The following is a 15094-nucleotide window of genomic DNA, read 5'->3' as shown; positions in this document are numbered from 1 at the left end:
CAATGGCTGACATTTTTGTGCCAGGGTCTGACATCAGACAATGTGTAAAGTAATTCAGTTTTGCACTCTTCAATGACACCTGTTCATATTCAAGGCAGTGTGATTGCTTGAGGGGAGCTCTCACCTCTAGAAAATACAGGGGGAAATAGAGGAAAATAACCAAATGAAATGGAACATTGTCTGAATACAATATCTGTTGAATAGAAAGGAAAACAGTGGCCATTTTTTCTCAAGCGGACCTGCCATTCTTTCATCTTGTCCTCACATACCCACCCTGAGAGAGATAGAGAAGGCGGAGGTGGTGTAATATAGTGTTGTACTGTGTGTGAGAGGGAGCAGAAATGTTTCAGGAATCACTATTAGGGAGCATTCACCCTTGAGGAATCTCAGGTCGTCCTTGTAACAATACCCATCACACCCCCTCCCTCATATTCCATTCCCTCTCCAACTACAGCGCTCAATCCCCCCTCCTCCTCTTCCTACATCCCTTCCCTTATGCCTGCAGATAGTGACCATATTGGAGAAGGGTTGGATTGGCTGTGCTCCTATGAGCGTCTACCAACTGCAGTGCATGTGTAATCTATGCGTTGCGTTTGATTGATCCATGTGTGGGATGCTTCACTCTGTGAAAAGACAATGAGCTGATTTCGAGAGGGAAAACGCTAAAAGGTTGAGGAATTAATTGATTTATGAACAGAAAAAGGTCAGTACTAACCTCTCTTTCTTGTCCCGTGGAGGATTTCGTACCAATCCCGCGCTAAAGACGCGAAATTATTCCGGTCACGTCGCGCGCTGACAGCCGGCTGTCCTGGAGCTTTGGGGCTCTGTGCACGCGAGAGATAGCGCAGCGCGCGGACACCTGCAGTAGAATGTAGCGGGAATTCCCCTGCTAAACCGGCGCAAGGAGGTAAGTAAAAAAATAACTAAACCATTTACATTATGTTTATGATTCTATATAGGTTATAGGCTGCCGTTAGCCTTCCGCCATGTCATCCTCTACATATATATTTATATTGCATCTTTGAGAGTTTATGTATCTATTGAAGGATAATTTGTTTGTTTTAGACATTGATATAAGAGAAGTTGGAAGAAATTGTTGAATTGAAAAATGTTGAATTATGCAACATTAACACACATGTTGCAGTTGAGGCCACATGGCAAGGACGCAGAGTCGGTAGAAGTGTGCGATCAGCCCAGAGGGTCGGGAAGAGACGTTCATGGAGCGTCATTACCAGCTCAGTAACCTAACGTAGCCATGGCAGTAATGGGATGCTTACCAAAGCCTGTCCTGCGGAGGAGTGTCTCTGTCGAATGGTTGTTTTTAAGGATGCTTTGGAACGACAAATTAACAGAAATGGGCCAAGTGCATAGTTGTTACTGTGTATGCTGTAATAGTACATGGTCTAGTTTTTTTTTTGTATGCTTCATTGTGGCAAGTAGGCTAAATGTTAGACTACTATAGAGGCATATTGTCATTGCAAACACCACTGACTGTCACATAGTAGGGGTATTTAAAAAAAATCGTAATTCATTCCATGAAGGTATTTTGTTTAAGTTTGTCCCAGATAGGCAAAATTAAGGAAGATGAGAGAAGAGCCATGCTACAGCATAGACTAGATGGACTAGTAGCGCTCAGTCTAAAGAGCAGTCCTTTAGGTAGTCAGTTATACTACTGTAGTAAAACAGCTTTGTTTTCATGCAGTCTACATCCATTTATCACCTAAATGTATAGAGTACTATCAGACAATCACACTTACATATTATATCCCTGCCCTATAGGCTGCCTACTATACAGCCCTAGTCAAAAGTTTAGACACACCAACTCATTCCAGGTTTTTTTTAATAATTTTAAATGTTTCCTTTTTTCTACATTCTTGAATAATAGTGAATACATAACACATGGAATCGTGTAAAAAAACAAAAAGTGTTAAACAAATCAAAATATATTTTATATTTTAAATTCTTCAAAGTAGCCACCCTTTGCATGATGACAGCTTTGCACACTCTTGGCATTCTCTCAACCAGCTTCATGAGGTAGTCACCTGGAATGCATTTCAATTAACAGGTGTGCCTTGTTCAAAGTTAATTTGTGGAATTTCTTTCCTTCTTAATGTGTTTGAGCCAATCAGTTGTGTTGTGACAAGTTAAGGGTGTTATACAGAAGATAGCCCTATTTGGTAAAAGACCAAGTCCATATTATGGCAAGAACAGTTCAAATAAGCAAAGAGAAACGACAGTCCATCATTAGTTTAAGACATGACGGTCAGTCAATCCGGAAAATGTCAAGAACTTTGAAAGTTTCTTCAAGTGCAGTCGCAAAAACCATCAAGCGCTATGATGAAACTGGCTCTCATGAGGACCGCCACAGGAAAGGAAGACCCAGACTTACCTCTGCTGCAGAGGATAAATTCATTATAGTTGCCAGCCTCAGAAATTGCAGCCCAAATAAATGCTTCACAGAGTTCAAGTAATAGACATATCTCAACATCAACTGTTCAGAGGGGACTGCGTGAATCAGGCCTTCATGGTCGAATTGCTGCAAAGAAACCGCTATTAAATACACCAATAAGAAGAAGAGACTTGCTTGGGCCAAGAAACACGAGAAATGGACTGGACTGTGGAAATATGTACTTTGATCTGGTGAGAACAAATATGAGATTTTTGGTTCCAACTGCCATGTCTTTGTGAGACGCAGAGTAGGTGAACAGATGATCTCAGCATGTGTGGTTCCCACTGTGAAGCATGGAGGAGGAGGAGGTGTGATGATGTGGGGGTGCTTTGCTGGTGACACTGTCTGTGATTTATTTATAATTCAAGGCACACTTAACCAGCATGGCTACCACAGCATTTTGCAACGATACGCCATCCCATCTGGTTTGCGCTTAGTGGGACTATCATTTGTTTTTCAACAGAAAAATGACCCAACACATCTCCAGGCTGTGTAAGGGCTATTTGACCAAGGAGGGTGATGGAGTGCTCCATCAGATGACCGGGCTTCCGCAATCCCCCGACCTCAATCCAATTGAGATGGTTTGGGATAAGTTGGGCCGCAGAGTGAAGGAAAAGCAGACAACAAGTGCTCAGCATATGTGGGCACTATTTTAAGACTGTTGGAAAAGCATTCCAGGTGAAGCTGGTTGAGAGAATGCTGGGAGTGTGCAAAGCTGTCATCAAGGCAAAGGGTGCATACTTTTAAAATCTAAAATATATTTTGATTTGTTTAATACTTTTTTGCTTACTACATAATTCCATATGTGTTATTTCATAGTTTTGATGTCTTCGCTATTATGCTGCGATGTAGAAAATAGTCAAAATAAAGAAAAACCCAAACTTTGGACTTGCACTGTATGTATGTGTTTATATAGGCCTAAGCTACTATATAAACTTCTATAGCATCTGAGTGTTTTGTTTCAGAACTAGCCTATGGATCACTAGATTAAAGTATCTCTATAACTGATAGGCCTACTGTTATCAAAGAGGCTGTGTAGTCACACAGTATTTTACATTGCCTGTGTATTTGTATGCAGTCAGTTGTGTGTTATAGGAGCTGCTTTCCTCCTCATTCCTATTGCTGCTTGCGGAGTCCCTGTTGTGAAACCCAAAGGGATTGTCTCAAAAAAACAATTCCCATTCCACTCACATTTTTTGTGGCCCCCCCTCTTGACGGCAGAGAGAAAAACGTGAGTTTTAATGTTAATTTTCTGCAATTCTACACATTTAGCCATGGGGCAGAGATAATGTTTTGCAGTTTTAAAGCTAATTTCCTGCTATTCTACACATTTTGCCATGACTTATGTCATGGAATGATATCTGAGTGGGAGTGACTAGCAAAATCAATGGGGGCCCCTGGGCACGTGCCCTGTGTGCCCGGTTGGTATTCAGCCATGATTACTAAAAGTTTGGATAACTAGCTAGACTAACTTACCAATGTAAAAATTGTTAGCTGACATGGCTAATTGAGTGACTGTCAGTTACTGATGCACAACCAAATCTCGAACTTGCACCTTGTGTCTTCTACTATTCTAACTCTCAAAGTAAGTTGAGACCCCCGCTGACTTTATAAAAATACATTTAAAAAATACTTATGCCTGGAGCCGGCCCTGTGTGTGTGCGTGTGAGAGAGAGTGCGAGAGAAAGAGAGAGAGAACGTGTGTGCATACAATTTACAATTTTGCACACAGAGTGTTTGTTTGGTGTTTGTCTTTCTGTGCATGATGTGGTGCACATGTGTGTATTTATGGAGGATTTGATGGTGGATGTGGTGGGGGGATATATTTCTACAAATGTGTCACTCTACAGCTAGCTCCTGCAGTAATTGAGGGAAGCTGTCATATTTGATTTCTGTACAATGAGTAAAATATTTGCTCCCTCTTACAGTTGTTCTGTAATGCACTGAATGGTCTGATGTAGAGGCTAATACACTCACTATCCTAAAATTTCACAACATCATGAGAGTCACAATTTGCCTGGAAGTCTAGGGACATCCGAAATAAGAAAGGCTAAGAAAGGTTGTTGTTTAAGGCAGTTGACTACGGTTAAGTCATTTGTGGTTTTGAATGTGTTCATACAGTATGTTTTCATCTGTGTTGGTATATCTGATGGGCTTTTGTGTTGTGTATCTGAGGGCCTACAGTACACAGACTCACTGGTTCCAGCTATTCCTTATTTCCTAAGAATGCTGGACGACTATTATTCTTAACAGAGTGGTTGCAGATCCAACTTTTCCTGGACCTTTCTTCCTGCCAACTAAAGGTCCGAGAGGTCTCTACAGTAGATGTTTTTTGTTGCATAGGTGCTGCTCACTCTGCTGCCACTTCAATGATCGGACGTCTTTTCCTGTTGTAGTCTACACACTTCGACATGTTGCACATGATCGATATGTTGTTTAACAAACATATTTGTCTGTTGGAACAGTAGGCTAGGCTATTGCAAACATAAGCACGACACAAACAGGCAGTCTAAGTAGCAATTTCATGTTCTTTTTTCAGGAGGGAGTACATGCAGCTATTTAGGCAGCATATCAAACACAAGCAAGACACAGACACGCAGTCTAAATAATGATTTAATGACATTTTTTCATCATCATTGCAACATTGGCATGGTAGGGAGCAGAAATGCAGTCAAAGTAGTAGTGTTCTTTTTCAGGATACAATATGGCAGGATAACTATAAAGATGACATCATCGCAAATGTATGTGTGTGGTTAAAAAGCAGATTGTTTTTCCTGATTGCAATGTGTAGACTGCGCCCTGCTTGTGCTGCTGCAATATCCTTAGTTATGACAGACGGAGAAGGTTGCAGCCTATGTCCTAAATTACCCTCAGTAATATAAGGCAGAGACATTGGCTACATAATCATGTCCATCAAATTGGTTTAGGGTTCAGAAGAAGGTGAATAAAGAGAGAAACGTGAAGGGGAGGTTGAGCAGCAGATAAGTAAAAACAAAATAGTGCGTAAAATAACACATGCTCAGAACTTGAATCGAACCTTCAGCTCTGGGGAAAAAGATCCGGGGGTCGGGGCGGTTACAAACGGATCCACAGCCTCTGCTTATTCTTAATGGCCGGATATTTAAAGTCATCCTCGAACCACAGGGCTCCATGCACCTCCAAAACCATCTCTAATCTTTTCTCTCTCTGACTCAGAAGGTTTGAACAGGGTTGGATGAATACAAATGAATATGAAGAGGGTTCAGTTTTACACAGTTCTACTGTGCAGACTTTTCCCCTGAGTAAAGCAGTGAGGTGGCTATGTGAAATTAGAAGCACATTGCAATTAATTCACTGATTCAAGATAATGAGTGACGAGAAGAGATTTCTCCACCGCACAAGAAATACATAGAGAAAGTGAGAGAGATGTGTGTGATCCAAAGCTAGATAGGATAAAAGTAAGGAGAGGGGGTGGGATGGACACATGAAAAGCAGACAAAATGGATAGATGGAAAGATAAATCGCCAGTGAGGTGGAGGGAGACACTAAGGAGAGATACGCCATCAAGGAGGGGGAGATCGCTGTGAAAGTGGGGAGATAAAACACAAATGTGTGTGCTTTTTTATCCGTTCATGTGTCTGTGTGAGTGCATACGTGTGTGTGTGTGTGTGTGTGTGTGTGTGTGTGTGTGCTTGCTGTGTGTGTCCACGTGTGTGTGAACGTGTGCACGTGGGTGTGTGTCCGTGCTATGTGTGCCCGTGTGCATCCGTTCATGGGTGTGGGAGTGTGTGTGTGCCTGTATGCGTGTGTACATGTGTAGTATGGCAAGGCCACGTGCAGGACGGTATGGTGCTGATTTCCCTCTCCTTCCGTTGTTGAGGACTGTCACTGCAGTGTGATAGCCTAGCGGAGGGAGTGAGGGAGATGACAGTAGTGGCCCTCCCCTCCTGCCCAAATGACGCCCTGTCTGCAGGAGATAGATGGGATTCATTGAGCTCTAATTGCCTTCTGGAGAGATTTAACTTCATCACTTTAACCCTCCTTAGGCCTCTCATATCTCTCATCTCTCTGTCTCTCTCTGTCTCTCTCTTTCTCTGTCTGTCTGTCTGTCTGTCTGTCTGTCTGTCTGTCTGTCTGTCTGTCTGTCTGTCTGTCTGTCTGTCTGTCTGTCTGTCTGTCTGTCTGTCTGTCTGTCTGTCTGTCTGTCTGTCTGTCTGTCTGTCTGTCTGTCTGTCTGTCTGTCTTGCCTTTCTGCTACTGTGTCTATCCTCTGTTCTTTTCTCTTTCTCTCCCTTTGCTCTAAAAGTGTAACTCTTGATCTACCCTTCTCTCTGTTCCTGTTTTTCTCTCCTTCTCCCTCTCCCCCTCTCTCCCTCTCCCTTGGCTTGTTCAGGCAGATTTTGAACTGTAATGTTACAATGGGACTCTGGAGTGTGGTGAAATTGATCCATGGCATGCCCTGACACAAACACAGACTTGATTGGATTACAGTTAACTGGGGGGAGCACTGAACAGTGGGAGAAGACAAAATAGATGATGCAAGGCTGGAGGGGAGAGAAACAAAAACAAAACTACACCTCCGTCCCAACACCAGCAGCCTGCTTATCTGGGACAAATTCATACATAAACACTTCCTAAAAGTGGCAAACTGTCTGCGAAAACTATAGTTCTCATGTGGGGGGAATGACAAAGGGGAAAATGCCACACCTGGGTTTCAAATACTTGTGAATTTGATTCAAATATTTGTTTGAGCTTGTCTGGTTTTAATAAACCAACAGACAAGTAGCCTACTAAAATTGCAAACCCGCCCATCTGGCACTCCAGGTAGACTCAAGCAAAGCTCAAAGTATTTGACTTTTTTTTTAAGTATTTGAAACCCAGGCCAGGTCAGAAAAATACACAGGATTTGAATGCAATTTCTGTGAAGCTGGTTCTCACAATTTATGAGATTGTCATGTTTTTTCACCTAAAATGGCCATTTGTGCCCCAGACAGAACTCAGGGAATCCATTCACGCCTCATGACAGAAAGGTCGTCACAAACTGACGCCACCGTTGCTTAGCACCGCTTAGCACTTAAAACCCCTCAAGTAATGTGAGAGTAATTATGGGAAAAAAATGTATCCTAATGAATGTAATTATAATCCACTAAGTTATTGTTCAACAGCACTACATATCACATTGTGCTAGAATACACAACCTACCAGCTTCATAATTTCTCTCCATGCGGCCTGCTATGCTTAAACCCTCTCCGTCATAGCTTGATTATACAGTGACTCAGTGGCGCCTGATTTGGATTCATTCTCTTTTTTAAAGAGGCTTGATTGCGCTGCGGTCTTGATTGGCCTTATTGATGGGCTGGTACTTGTAATGGCTAAATGACAGACTTGGTCTCTCGGGGCTGGGGATAGTTATGTGATGTGAGAAGGTTTTATAACGGATGCTAAAGCAACTTCCATTGACAACAGTCTGATAAGCCGACACATGATAATAATGACACTGCCCCAGGACCCAAGGGTTACCTGGAGATCAAGGTCCTCTTCATCATTAGCTATCCTTAGGGGTTCCTCTGCCTTACTGTACCAGGGCCATTTTGGACAGGATTTGGGTTCACCTCAGGCATGTGGACGTGTTGCTGGGTGGGTGAGTTGTGGGCTGTTTTGTGTAGGTGTTAGGCCATCTGTGTCCGTTTGTGTGAGTAAGGCAGAGAGAGAGAGTGGGAACCAAAGGCTCTTTTAAAGAGCAAGTATTGGTATTTATAAGGAAATACAAAATGTTGGTGATAGAAATTAGAAATCTGTTTTTAATTGGTATTATAGCTGATACAGAAAGAGCTTAAAAGGTCTCAACATTTACATTATGAGGAGATCCTGAAAATATGGAGAGAGAAAACAAGCAAGAGAAGGTGGAGGCATGATGGATGGAAAAGAGGAGAGAAGAGGAGGAGGGTTTGGGAGTGGTCAAATGAGAGCTGGATAGAGGGAGTGAATAGGGCCCAAACATTCCCCTCAAGCGATTACACGACTCAACATCCATCTGCACCTCTATACCTCCCTCCCATTCATCACTCCTTCCCTACATCCCCCTCTCTCTCTGTCTCACTCTCACTCTCAAACAGGTGGATGGGTTCCAGCAGTCTTTTAAACACACAAGATGTAAGTTACCACAGATGGTTACCAATCTTCAAAGGGGAGTGGGTTTGTGTGGTTTGGTGGTGGTGATGTGGGATAGAGGATACGTTCCTGTGTGGGGGTTTGAAGCAGTGGATGGTGGGATAGGCTGTGTGTATTGGTGGCACAATATGGCGTGTGTGTGTGTGTGTGTGTGTGTGTGTGTGTGTGTGTGTGTGTGTGTGTGTGTGTGTGTGTGTGTGTGTGTGTGTGTGTGTGTGTGTGTGTGTGTGTGTGTGTGTGTGTGTGTGTGTGTGCTCGTGTGTGTGTGTGTGTGCTCGTGTGTGTGTGTGTGTGCTCGTGTGTGTGTGCTCGCGTGTGTGTGTGTGTGTGCTCGTGTGTGTGCTCGTGTGTGTGTGTGTGTGTGCTCGTGTGTGTGCTCGTGTGTGACGTAGCCATCCCTGAGGCGGGACGCAGGAGGCATTGTGTGTACATGTGAGTGTGTATATCAGTGTATGGTTGGGTGGTGGGGGTGTGTTTTAAGCGAACTGAGCAGAAGTGAAAATGACAGGTGCAGCATATTCTATTATTTTACTGTCAGATTTTAAATAGCATATCCCAGTAGCACTAAACAAAATAGCCGTAGTAAGAATATTTCTATTTACTATTGATGACTGTCCAGAGAAAATAGAGTGAACCGGGCAGCTACATTTCTTTTCTCATTTGGCTTCTTTGCATTGAGCTGGCAGTAGCATGCTCTGTGTTGGGCTTGGACAGGCTGTTTTTTCTGCTAGGTGTTGGTTGGCTGCCAGGGAGGCTGCTGGCCCAGCTGGAGGCTGCTAGCGGTTAGCACTGCGGGATGAATTGAGTGGGAAAATTAAGCCTTTGATCGATTGTCTCACTGCGGACATTAGAAACACCTAAGACAGCCATGAGTCAGCAGTCTCTTCACTCTCTTCCCATCTCTCTCTCGCTCTCTCTCTAGCCCTCTTATTCTCTTTCTCGCTCTCGCTATCACTCTCTCTCTTCCTCCAACCCCCCTCTCTCTTTCTCTGTCCCTCCCCCTTGCTCCCTCTCTCTGTCAGTACCCATCTATCAATACACTTTATCACTATATTTTCACTCTCGATTTAGTGGTGGCCTCTGTCCTTTTGCAGATGTCACACCATTTTTTCTCCCAAGGCCATTGCTGTGTGTGTGTGTGTGTCTTAATGAGAACCTGTCACATTGACAGCCGGATCTGTTTATAGATTTGCCTCCTGTGACAGTGGAACTATAGGAGCTTGACTAGCTGTCAGTCAACTCTCACCTATGCCATAGCAACAGAGCACCATAACTGTAGTAGATGGAGCAGAGTTCTCGCTCTGGTTAGAGTGACACACCTCTACTTAGGACCAATAAATACTGTTTTTTGTGTTTATTTGTTAAATCTGTCAACAAGACAGTGTGCACTTAATTCTATTATAAGTTCTAAAACAATGTTTCTATCTGCTGGTTGAGTCTAGTAGTTCGATCAAATTGAACGTCATGAGCTCGATAGCCATAAGCAAGGTCTATTGGTTGCCTGCTTGGTGAGGTGGTAGAACTTGCTGTCTTTCTGAAATAATGTGTGACTGATGCAAAGTTTGTACCAGTCACACATCGATCTGAACAGAGTCAAACTAATGAAGAGGGCACAGAGGAACACACAAGGCTCTGATGTCACCCCCTGAGTCCAAATGAAGCTTCTGAATGGGTAATGAGGGGCCTCTTGTAGGCAACTGGGATCTTATTGGTTCCTTTGACTTGGCCAAATCAGTTGATTGATTGCTTGTGTTTTGTTAGGAGTTTTTGCTCCTGGTTGGGGAGATGTGCTGGATCTGCCATCAAACTTTAATGACCTCAGGGACTGGCATTTTCCCCTCGTTTCTCCTCTATTTGGGTTGTTGTTAAATAGAACATGAGGCTGGTTGTCTTCATCTCTTCCCCTATCCCCTCCATCTCTGTCTGGCCTGTCAATCACATGCCTGCTGGACTTTGTGTCTGTGGTGTGTCATCTTGCTTCCAGCTATATTGTTCACTGTTTACTGCATACTTGGCTGGCCAAATAACACACACAGGCGAGTGTATTAGTATTTTATTAGGATCCCCAATCAGCTGCTGCCAAGGCAGCGGCTACTCTTCCTGTGGTCCAAACAGGAAACAAAACACAAATATAATACATCTCTCTGGTGATATCACATACATTATCGAGCATTTCACACATTCTGTATAGTCCAAATGACTATACTTTTTATAACGGCACAGGGCGAGACCCAGATGCAGACACAGGAGGCAGATGGTTTGAGTCTCTGAAATGTATTAAACAACAAGGGGAAGGCAAGAGGCAGGTCGAGGACAGGCAAAAGTTCATAAACCAGGTCAGAGTCCAAACGGTACAAGGCGGCAGGCAGGCTCGAGGTCAGGGCAGGCTGAGTGGTCAGGCAGGCGGGCTTAGTGTTAGGGCAGCCAAGAGGTCAGAACCGGGAGGACTAGAAAAACGGAGAGTAGGAAAAATCAGGAGCTCGGAAAAAAACGCTGGTACACTTGACAAGACAAGACGAACTGGCAACAGACAAACAGAGAACACAGGAATAAATACACTGGGAATAATGGGGAAGATGGGTGACACCTGGAGGAGGGTGGAGACAATCACAAAGACATGTGTAACAGATCAGGGTGTGACACTTCTAGCACTAAGGGGTCTATAGCAACTTCCTATGAGAATAGGCTTTAGGTAAGGCAGTTGAACCTGTAGCTATATTACTTCCACATCATCTGACATGAGATCGTCTCTCAGCCTAACAGGAATATTACTCTGGACATATATAGCATATACACCTCCTCCATTTGCATTCCTATCTTTTCTGTATATGCTATAACCGTGTATAGCTACTACTGCATCATCAAAGGAATTATTTATGTCTGTTTCAGAGATGGTCAGAATATGAATGTTTTCTGATGTTTTAGTAAGTTGTCAATTTCATGAACCTTGTTTTTCTGGCTACATACATTCAGAAGTTTGGGATCACTTAGAAATGTCCTTGTTTTTGAAAGAAAAACTTTTTTTTGTTCATTAAAATAACATCAAATTGATCAGAAATACGTGTAGATGTTGTTCATTTTGTAAATGACAATTGTAGCAGGAAACGGCTGATTTTAGTGGTAATATCTACATGGGCGTTCAGAGGCCCATTATCAGCAACCTGCGTTCCAATGGCACGTTGTGCTAGCTAATCCAAGTTGATCATTCTAAAAGGCTAATTGATCATTAGAAAACCCTGTTGCAATTTTGTTAGCACAGCTGAAAACTGTTGTTCTGATTAAAGAGGCAATAAAACTGGCCGCCTTTAGACTAGTTGAGTATCTGGAGCGTCAACATTTGTGGATTCGATTACAGGCTCAAAATGGCCGGAAACAAATAATTTTCTTCTGAAACTCATCAGTCTATACTTGTTCTGAGAAATGAAGGCTATTCCATGCGAGAAATTTCCAAGAAACTGAAGACCTCGTACAACGCTGTGTACTACTCCCTTCACAGAACAGCGCAATCTGGCTCTAACCAGAATAGAAAGAGGAGTGGGAGGCCCCGGTGCACAACTGAGCAAGAAGACAAGTACATTAGACTGTCTAGTTTGAGAAACAGACGCTTTATTAGTCCTCAACTGGCAGCTTCATTAAATAGTACCCGCAAAACACCAGTCTCAACATTAACAGTGAAGAGGCGACTCCGGGATGCTGGCCTTCTAGGCAGAGTTCTTCTGTCCAGTGTCTGTGTTCTTTTGCCCATCTTAATCTTTTATTTTTATTGGCCAGTCTGAGATATGGCATTTTCTTTGCAACTAGTGAAAAGGTTAATCCAGTCTTCTCTAATAAAAACATCTAATTTCTGAATCACGCTTGTAACGTCAGTAGTCTACAGTAGACTATGCTTCAGAGGGGGAGGGGCAGGTAGCCTACACACACACACACACACACTGGCAAAGATTTTCAGATGGCAGGCAGACACTGAGTGAGGGCTTTGCATAGGTGCTTGGTTGCGTTTTTTTGTGGGACTGAAAAAAATTAAGTAAATTAACATTATTAACCCTTTCACGTGTGAGTTACAAATATCTCTAACGGTCGCCCCAGCGCAAGTTTTTTTATGCACGTGATGTTCGAACGTTCTCTCCATTCCAGAATGTGATTGTTACATAAACAACAACACTGAATGGCTCAGAGTGGGAGTGAGAGGTTACCGTGATTGACTGCCTGCATGCGCCATTTGTATCAATAAATCACTATCAGAAAATGTTTTGTGTGGTATTATTGATATATTTACTATTTTATTCACGTTTTTCAATTACCGGTGATAAATCATGCGTTCTGATTTTTGCATAAATTGTAATGGGCGCATAGTATGTGTGTAAAATAATGTTTTGAAGGTTGTACTGATTATGATGAGCTAAGCTAATTCCAGCTATGTGTATGAAGCCATGTTTGTTGACATACAATGCATTCTGGGTTTCACGTAATCATCTGTTTGACCAAAGATGTTATAACAAAATGAGGTGAGTAAGAGTTCACTCATTTTTTGAGGACTTCTGGAAATTAATGGTGGGATGTGAACGACAGTAGATGACACACCCCTTCAACATGCATACTATAAACAGACCAAACTCATCTTGTCTTCTCTTATTATCTTTGGTTTCTGTGAGGAAAAAATGCATGCCTGCGCACTGAAACTAATCGACGGATTACATTCAATTTCTAGAAAGTGTTTTACCTAATTATTTCGATCAATGGTGAGCTCTCCCATGATGTGATTAATTATACATAGTAATTGCTATTAGCTAATTCATATTGTAGTTTATGTCAGCCGAGAGTTAGAAAATATGACTGCTTGTGTTGGGTCAATCTTTCCTCAGTTAGCGCTAGGACAAATGTAGCCTACATTTTTCCGGTTAGGATGATCGTGTTATGCTATATATACACTTCTGTGAATATCTGAACATTGCATCCAAAAATAAACTGCTAACATTCTGGACATAACTTTGTAAGGACTGTGTTTGTGTAAATAGTTTCTGAAAAAAGTGTGGCCAGCTCAAATGCTGATCGTTGCGTCATTCAAAACTGGCCGTTCTAAACGAGCGTTCTAAATGAGTGTTCTAATCACACGGGGTGTGATCGTACGCTTCAGGGACCACTGTAGAACGATCACACCCCGTGTGATGGTACGTGTGAAAGGGTTAACCGCTTCCCATGCTTTTAAAATAACGGTTCTGTTCCGGAATAGTATAGCTTATTTTCGTTCCCGGTTCTGATTCTGTTCCATTAAAAATGTTATTTTGCAGTTTTCTGTTCTGTTCCCAGGAACTGGTTCCAATCCCTGTTTAGAACAGGTGGACAGAGACAGATAGGCATTGTCTCACTTCAGTGTTACTTCTGAGGCAACTTGTTTCCCTGTCTGGAAAAAAGGTCTCTGGCCCCTGGTCGGCTGGAGAGTTGATGTTTCACCTAAAATGAGCCAGATCGTCATGGTAACTACAGATAGTACTACTGGAAGTAGCAAACACAAGTTGTTGATCACAGCAACAGTTATCTGAAGATGAACAGCTTGGCACTGCACTTACAGGTTTTTCCTCTTGGTTACTGATCGCATGTAGAGACCTTACTACTTTCTCTTATCAGTCTGTCAACCTTTTTTACTTCCATTTTCTCCCTGCCATGTCTCAACACCATCTAGCTCTCTCTCTCTGACTCTGCCTCTTGGTACTCTCTTCACCCTCTCGCCTCTTGTCAAAAGGAATAACTTGAGTTTACCTCTCCTTACATTTTTACATTATTACATTTTTGTCATTTAGCAGACACTCTTACAGTTAGTGCATTAATCTTAAAATAGCTTGGTGGGACAACCACATATCACAGTCATAGTAAGTAAATTTTTCCTCAATAAAGTAGCTATCAGCAAAGTCAGAGCTAGGAAGCGGGAAAAGAGTCAAGTACGAGTGTTCGTTTACGAAAGTGTTTTTCTGGAGGGGAGGGAGTGCTTTGAGTGCCCAAGGGTTTGAGCATAGGTAGGGAGGGGCAGTTCCTCTTGCTGCTCCGTAGGCAAGTACCATGGTCTTGTAGTGGATGCAAGCTTCAACTGGAAGCCAGTGGAGTGTGCGTATGAGCGGGGGGACTTGGGAGAACTTGGGAAGGTTGAGCACCAGGTGAGCTGCAGCATTCTGGATAAGTTGCCGGGGTTTGATGGCACAAGCCAACAGAGAGTTGCAGTAGTACAGATAAGAGATGACAAGTGCCTGGATTAAGACCTGCGCCGCTTCTTTTGTGAGGTAGGGTTGTACTCTACGGATGTTGTAGAGCATGAACCTGCAGGAGCGAGTCACTGCTTTGATGTCCATCATGTTGTCCATATCAATATAGGGTCACATAGGGACAACACCAATCTCTCATTCTTGTCGTGTTCACGGATTGGAACATATTCAAGAACAACAATGCCAACATACTTGACTACAGAGACAGGTTCACATCCTACATCAGTGTATGTGGGGAGAA

At 42.8% G+C, this 15094-nt stretch overlaps 1 protein-coding gene across 1 annotated transcript in view; it reads left to right on the top strand.

Moving 5' to 3' along the window:
* Positions 1-473: 473 nt before the first annotated feature.
* Positions 474-15094, top strand: part of LOC106583196 (G-protein coupled receptor 22) — a 29729-nt gene continuing 15108 nt past the window's right edge. The window contains exon 1 of the mRNA XM_014167102.2: positions 474-907. The gene's annotated coding sequence lies outside the window, so the exon portion shown is untranslated. The remainder of the gene's footprint in view (positions 908-15094) is intronic.

The sequence above is a fragment of the Salmo salar genome, chromosome ssa22 (genome assembly GCF_905237065.1).
Source record: "Salmo salar chromosome ssa22, Ssal_v3.1, whole genome shotgun sequence".
Taxonomy (NCBI): domain Eukaryota; kingdom Metazoa; phylum Chordata; class Actinopteri; order Salmoniformes; family Salmonidae; genus Salmo; species Salmo salar.
The sequence above is the reverse complement of the archived record's forward strand: the minus strand, read 5'-3'. Positions and strand labels throughout refer to the sequence as shown.